General features: G+C 50.9%; 1 protein-coding gene across 6 annotated transcripts in view; it reads right to left on the reverse strand.

The window, feature by feature from the left end:
- NCOA2 (nuclear receptor coactivator 2) overlaps window positions 1–4,228 on the reverse strand; it is a 330,475-nt gene extending 326,247 nt beyond the window's left edge. For 3 of the 6 annotated variants that reach the window (XM_037802518.1, XM_037802521.1, XM_037802513.1), the window contains exon 1: window positions 3,749–3,858. The gene's annotated coding sequence lies outside the window, so the exon portion shown is untranslated. Of the gene's footprint in view, window positions 1–3,748; window positions 3,859–4,096 lie in introns of those variants that run through there. The other 3 variants (XM_037802517.1, XM_037802514.1, XM_037802516.1) reach the window with 2 other exon arrangements.
- Between the last annotated feature and the right edge of the window lie 1,772 nt (window positions 4,229–6,000).

Here is a 6,000-nt window from a genome sequence, read left to right on the forward strand (position 1 = left end):
AGGTTGTGTGCATTTCAGAAAATTAATCCTCTAGAAAAATTGTTTAAGGGGCCTTTTTTTTTCTTCTTTGGCTACCCAGCATCCTGAGAAGGAGTGCTTAAAAGAATTGCTTTTAAATCAATACACCACAAACAATTTTTTTCTAAGAAATCCAAGCTGTCAACTTATGGGTCACATTTCAACCTGATGTTATTTGAAACAGCTAAGGTACTGAATCTTTAAATATAGAGTGATGGAAGCAATGCTCACAGATCTTTGATTCTACAGAGGCTTGGAAAGCTTTAGCAAGATATAACTATAGATAAAGACAACTGCTGGGCACAGCACACACGCCCCCCCCCTCCCCGGCCTCATTCCCTCTCATACCACAGCCCAAGTCCCATCTGACCCTTACACTTACATTTTCTGTAAAATGCTCCTGTGAACACTGAGCAAAAGTAATGCAAATTTTATTTATCCAATGAGGGGTTAAAATCAAAGCGAATTAATAAAAAAATATTAAATTCATAATTTGTGAACTACTTTCTATCCTTTGTTTCAGTATCTTGTATCTAAAAGTCAAAGAACTCCTCTGTTAAGGCTGAAATTCCCAGGAGGAAAAAAGCTCAGATCCCGTCTGAGAGCACACAATGGAATCACAGCTGACGATGCACATCTTTTTCTAGATGTCTCCATATGCTTGAGAGATTTTTCCCCCTAGCCAGGCATTAGGGGACTTGCTAGTGTCTGCAACCAAGAATACGAGAACATTCTCAAGAACCGTCATAGAGAATAAAGTAAAATATGTTGCTCTTGAGCATACAAAAGAGAAAGAGAGAGAGAGAGAGAGAGAGAGAGAGAGAGACAGAGAGAGAGAGAGAGAGACAGAGAGAGAGAGAGAGAGAAGGGCATGTGTCAGAAGTGGCCATCAGTAACTAAATTAACTAATGATGGGGGGGAGCGGCTTGAATACTGTCGAAATTTGAATGCTGTTTTAATTTATATTACTCCCTACTTCAAGTAGTCTAAATAAAAGATGTTTTCATCTTAGCAATTTTTACTATTTCTTCACCTGAATAACGCCTCAAAGACGACAGCAAAATCCAATTAATTTATGCCCTCATGAACACTCAAAATTATACTGGATCAGGTACTCACATAAATTTGGAAATGGTGTATCAAAACAGAACACATTTACAAGGTTTAGTAAATACCGCTCCCTAAAACTATGTCTCCTCAATTCTTTCTTAGTGATCGAATATTAATAAAAGCTTGAGAAAGCGGTATAAATAAAATAAATTAAAACACACATAAAATTGCTCAAAAAACCTCCCAGAAATCATTAAATTCACGTGGTACTTATCACAAAATGATGCATTCATTCTCCATCTAATACTACTCATTCTTTTAACTCCCAAAGAGTCTACAAAATCCAGTTGGGAAAAGGAGCCTCGCTGCTGTCAGTTGTGCACTAACCTCACCAACAAAGAACAAGAGCGCACACAAAAAAGCATTGTAGCAGCTGCTGTCTTTTTTAAAAGACTGCTATTCCTGCGAAGCAACCTGTGCTCCTCATAGCGGACCAAAGACCAACCCTACCCGTTCCTAAAAGAGTCGAGAAAGTCATTTGACTGAATGCAACAAACTGAACGCAACGAAGTTTAAAACAACCAAAGATGGTCTCCTAACCGCGTTTAAATCAGAAAAGTACCCACACACTGTACATTTCAGAAGTGTTTAAGAAGAAAACCAAAATAATTTATTAAGAATCGTTTGAGTGGGAGTAATCCGGCAAACTACATTTTACTCAGACTTTTTTTGTGTGTGTAGACAAATGTTCTTTAACTAGCTTTGCTCCTTAAATACCAATACTTTACGTTTCAAACAGTAATTCTTTGGTTCCTGACTTCATCTTGTTTACCCAAGAAAGAGGCCCTAAAAAATGCATACCATAAACCACAACTTTGTTTTGTTTTGTTCTGTTTTTTTATGTCATCCCCCAAATGCTGAACTTTAAAGTGCACTTTGCGAATCAGCAATCTAATTAAACAAGGAACCAGTGAGGCCATTATGGAACAATGATGCTTTGCAATCCCAGTAATCACTTGACGGAGGGCTAACCCAAAGCCTTCCTTCTCGGGGTACCCTTTCAAATTTCACTGTCCCCGCGCTGGTGTAGCTAGAGAAACTGAGACGAGTTAAACAGATAACTTCTATGATCCTTGACACGTAAACCGGGAGCTGCGGTCCAGAACACGAGCACTACAGCACATGCCATTTTAGAAACGGGCCTTGGGGAGTTACTGCCACATCGTAAGTGGTTTCAGACTTCGTCGTGTGCAAGACGACGTTTCTTATGGTATGAGAGAAACACAATATCTCGTGTCCCTCTGCATCTCCCAGGCCAAAGCCCCTAGAAATATCACTACCCCACAGATGAAGGTGCGAGTGACCAGTGACGGAAAAAAAGCCGAGAGCTCTTGCTGGCGTCTCCATGACTCCCCGGACCCGCCGTACAACTCCGCTCTAACTGGTCCAGGATAAACCCCGCCCCCTTTCTTCCTCCCGTTCTCACGATTGGCTTACCGACACCGGGCAGGTCAGGTCCCCTCCTTCGATTGGCTCACTGCCCCATCAGTCAGACGCAGAGCGATTCGGGTCGGTGGGAGGGGAATGCGTTAAAGGAGTGGGAGCGGGATTTAGAGGACGAGCGGGCTGAGAGGGGCGTAGAGGGTCTGTCTCTGGTTTGGGAAACTTTCCCCTATCAGTGACTGGTTCCCGAAGATGTTTGGCCCAGTCTAGCTCCGGGCCGTTGTAAGAGGTTCTGGTCCCCGATTCCCGCCCCTCGGTCCCGCAGGCCCCGGAAACCACTAGGGGGAGGGGGAAGAGGGAGGGACCATCTAACCAGGGACCGACCCACCCCCGATCTCGGAAGAGGCGCCTCCGGGACTCCCCGGAGGAACGGGGGCGGGGAGCTCCAGCCTGCAGCGACGACCCCAACCCCCTCCCCCAGCTTGCACCAGAGCCCCGACGGAGAAGCGTCCCCCTGCCCCGGGCGTGCCCGACGCGAGCCAGCCGGGGAGGGCCCCTCCCGCCTCCCGCCTGGGGCTCTGAGGGCCTGTCCCTTTAGGGGCGGGGAGAGGGGGAGAGAAAAGGGGGCGCTGGCGAACCAACCCGGAACCTCCCGGACCGCCTCCCGCCCCCAGCCCCCAGCTCAGGCCCCAGCGCGCCTCCTGCACACATGCCCGCACCCAGAAAGTTAAGTCAGGGGCAAGCCCAGCTCGGCGCCGCCGCGGCCCGGCCCCCGGCTCCCCGCCCCCACCGCGGTCCGGCCTGCACGGCCCGAGCGCTCCGCCCGCCCCGCCCGCCGCCTCTTCCCGTCTGCCCACGCCGCTCGGCACCCCTCACCTCCCGCCCCCGGCGCTGACACGGGCCATGGCAACCCGCCGGGCCGCGGCGCCCCCCCTCCCCGCTTCTCTCCGCGCCGGCTACCCCTGACAGCCCGCTTCACCTTCACACACCCCCAAACACTTTCCGAGTCCAGCGTCCCCTAGCCCTGCTCCCACCCTCAACTGCAGTTTCTCCGCGCTTCCATTAAAAAAATGCACCTTCTCGGGATACACCTTCCCAGCTCTGCCTCGCTCCCCCGAGGAGACTGGACCCTCCTTTCTGGTCGACCCCGCTTTGGGCTGGGCGGCGGGCGCCTCTCTTCTCGGGGGAAGGGGCCGCAACCGCGTCCCCGGCCTCCCCGCCGCGCCTCGGCGCTCACCTCTAGTCTCCGCCGCGGGCGGCAGCCTCCGCCCGCCTTGCGCTCCGGGACTCGTCTCCGCGCTCTCGCAAGGCGCTGGAGCGCCTCCTTTCTCTCCCAGGGACTCCGCGTCTCCCCGCCGCTTCCCGCCCTCCCCACCCCCCAGCCCCAACTCCCCAGTTCGTTGCGCTGCCGGGATGCAACTTGCGTTCTCCACACACTCCCGCAGCGAGCCCCACACACAAAAACAGCCCTCTCGGAGGCGCTCGGCTCTGCCCCACTCCGCGCAGGAAGGGCAGTCGCGGCCGGGGGTGGGGATGCGGCAACCTCCGCCCGCCTCCCCCGCAGCCCCCGGGAAGGCGCGGTTACCGGCTCCGGTCGGTCACGCCGTCAGGTGCCGGCTGCCGTCGGCGCTGACCTTCGCCGCCGAAGCTGTGGCTGAGGCTGCGGCCGCCATGTTCCCGTGTTAATAACTGGTGCCTGGTTGTTTATTTCAATGGAGATCCTCCCCTAACTCCCTCCTCCTCCTCCCCCTCCTCCTCCTCCTGCGTGTCTCCGCACTAGCGGAGAGACAGACCGCGCGAGCTCGCGAGCAGGGGAGGGGGTCGGAAGCCGGGCGGTCGCTCCCTCCGCCTCGCGGGCTGTGGCCGCTAAGTCCTGTCACTGGGAAAAGGACGAAGCGGAAACTTGCCTCCCGCACCGCTGAGGAGGGGGCAGAGGTGGACCGAGGGTTCTGCGGGGAGCAGACCCTGGCCGCGGGGTCCGCAGCATCTCCGTCGGCAGAGTCCTCTGAGAAGGCGAGCCGGGGAGAGGTGAAGTGTGAGAGGAGAAAGGACAAAATGGGTGACTGTGGTACAGGGAGGGTGACCTATTGGTGACTGGAAGTGAAGGGAAAGTAAACAGATGACTCCAGGGGAGGGCAAAGGGCAGTGCCAAAAAAGAAACCGCGAGGGTGGGACGGACAGGGCCGCAGAACGGAGGCAGCGGGAAACTTGGGGGCTGCACACCGCGAGGAAGATGGCCCAAGACGAAGATCGCGGAGCGCCAAGTGCCAGGTTCGCCCCCGAGAGGCGCCTCTCGCCCGCGCTCGGGCAGGGCCCCTCGGCCAGCAGCTTGCACCCTTCGGGCGCACCTCGCCCGCCGGGGTCCTGCTGCTGCTCCCGGGAGGCACCCCTCGTCCGTCGAGGCCCCCGTCCTCAGAGGATAGATTTCTGCTGTTTCAGCCGCATCTCGGGAGAGGATGGAGGGGCGCGACTGGGGGAGGCGAGCTTAAAGGGGTGTCACCCAGCAATTGCTTGGTAAAGGAAAAGCTGCACACAGTTTGTAAAACCTGGCTGGTTGAGCATTCTCGACACGATAAGAATCACGAAAGGTTTTTTTTTTTTTTAATTATTATTAGAGAAGTCCACTTTCCAGAGTTCAGTGGAGTATTAGAGGGGGAAAAGCTGAGAGTTGCACCAAAAATTAGAGGAGAATCCTTATGTAAAGGTTACTTAGGTCAGTTTTATGCTTTGAAAAAGCAATTTCTTTTATAGCTTACATATAATTAATCCAAAAATGAGCAACAGTTGTGTAACGGTATTATCAAATATGAGACAGACAAATTTACTTATGTGTAGACTTATAATGAGAAAAGTCACTTGTCATGGACAATAATGCTATTCATTGAACACTTACTGTGCTGGCACTATACTAAGTGGTTATAGACATTATAAATTTTAATTATCAAACCTTATGAAGTAATTACCATTTTTATCCTTACTTTACACACAAAAATTGAAACTTCGTTAAATAAGTAAAGTAACTTGAGTAGGGTCACACAGCCAGGAAGCTGGGGGTCACACAGTCAGGAAGTTGGAGAGGATTTGAGCCCAGTTCTGGCGAGCTCCAAAGCCCATGCTTTTAATCCTGTCTTCAACCTCAAATTAATGGGGACACCAAAATTTTATTTAGTGAAAGAAAAAATATATTAATGTGTAAGTGTGTTTGACTATGCATGGAAAATGTTTGGAAGGCTATAAACGACAAAATGTTAGCACTACAGAGTATATAATAAGATGTAGTGTGTAATGGAGTACTTCCACTTTTATTTTGTACATCTGAGTATGGTGTGAAATGTTTGCATTGAGCATGTATTAATTTTGTAAATTTTTAAAGATGTTTTTAAAATTACCTGAAATAACAGGATTATGTTCCCTGAAAACCCAAAGCATTATATAAAACTTTGAAAGGAAACAAAAGTTAATAGTCACCTGAAATTAGTCACATTACTG

The sequence above is a fragment of the Choloepus didactylus genome, chromosome 14 (assembly GCF_015220235.1).
Source record: "Choloepus didactylus isolate mChoDid1 chromosome 14, mChoDid1.pri, whole genome shotgun sequence".
NCBI classification, from domain to species: domain Eukaryota; kingdom Metazoa; phylum Chordata; class Mammalia; order Pilosa; family Megalonychidae; genus Choloepus; species Choloepus didactylus.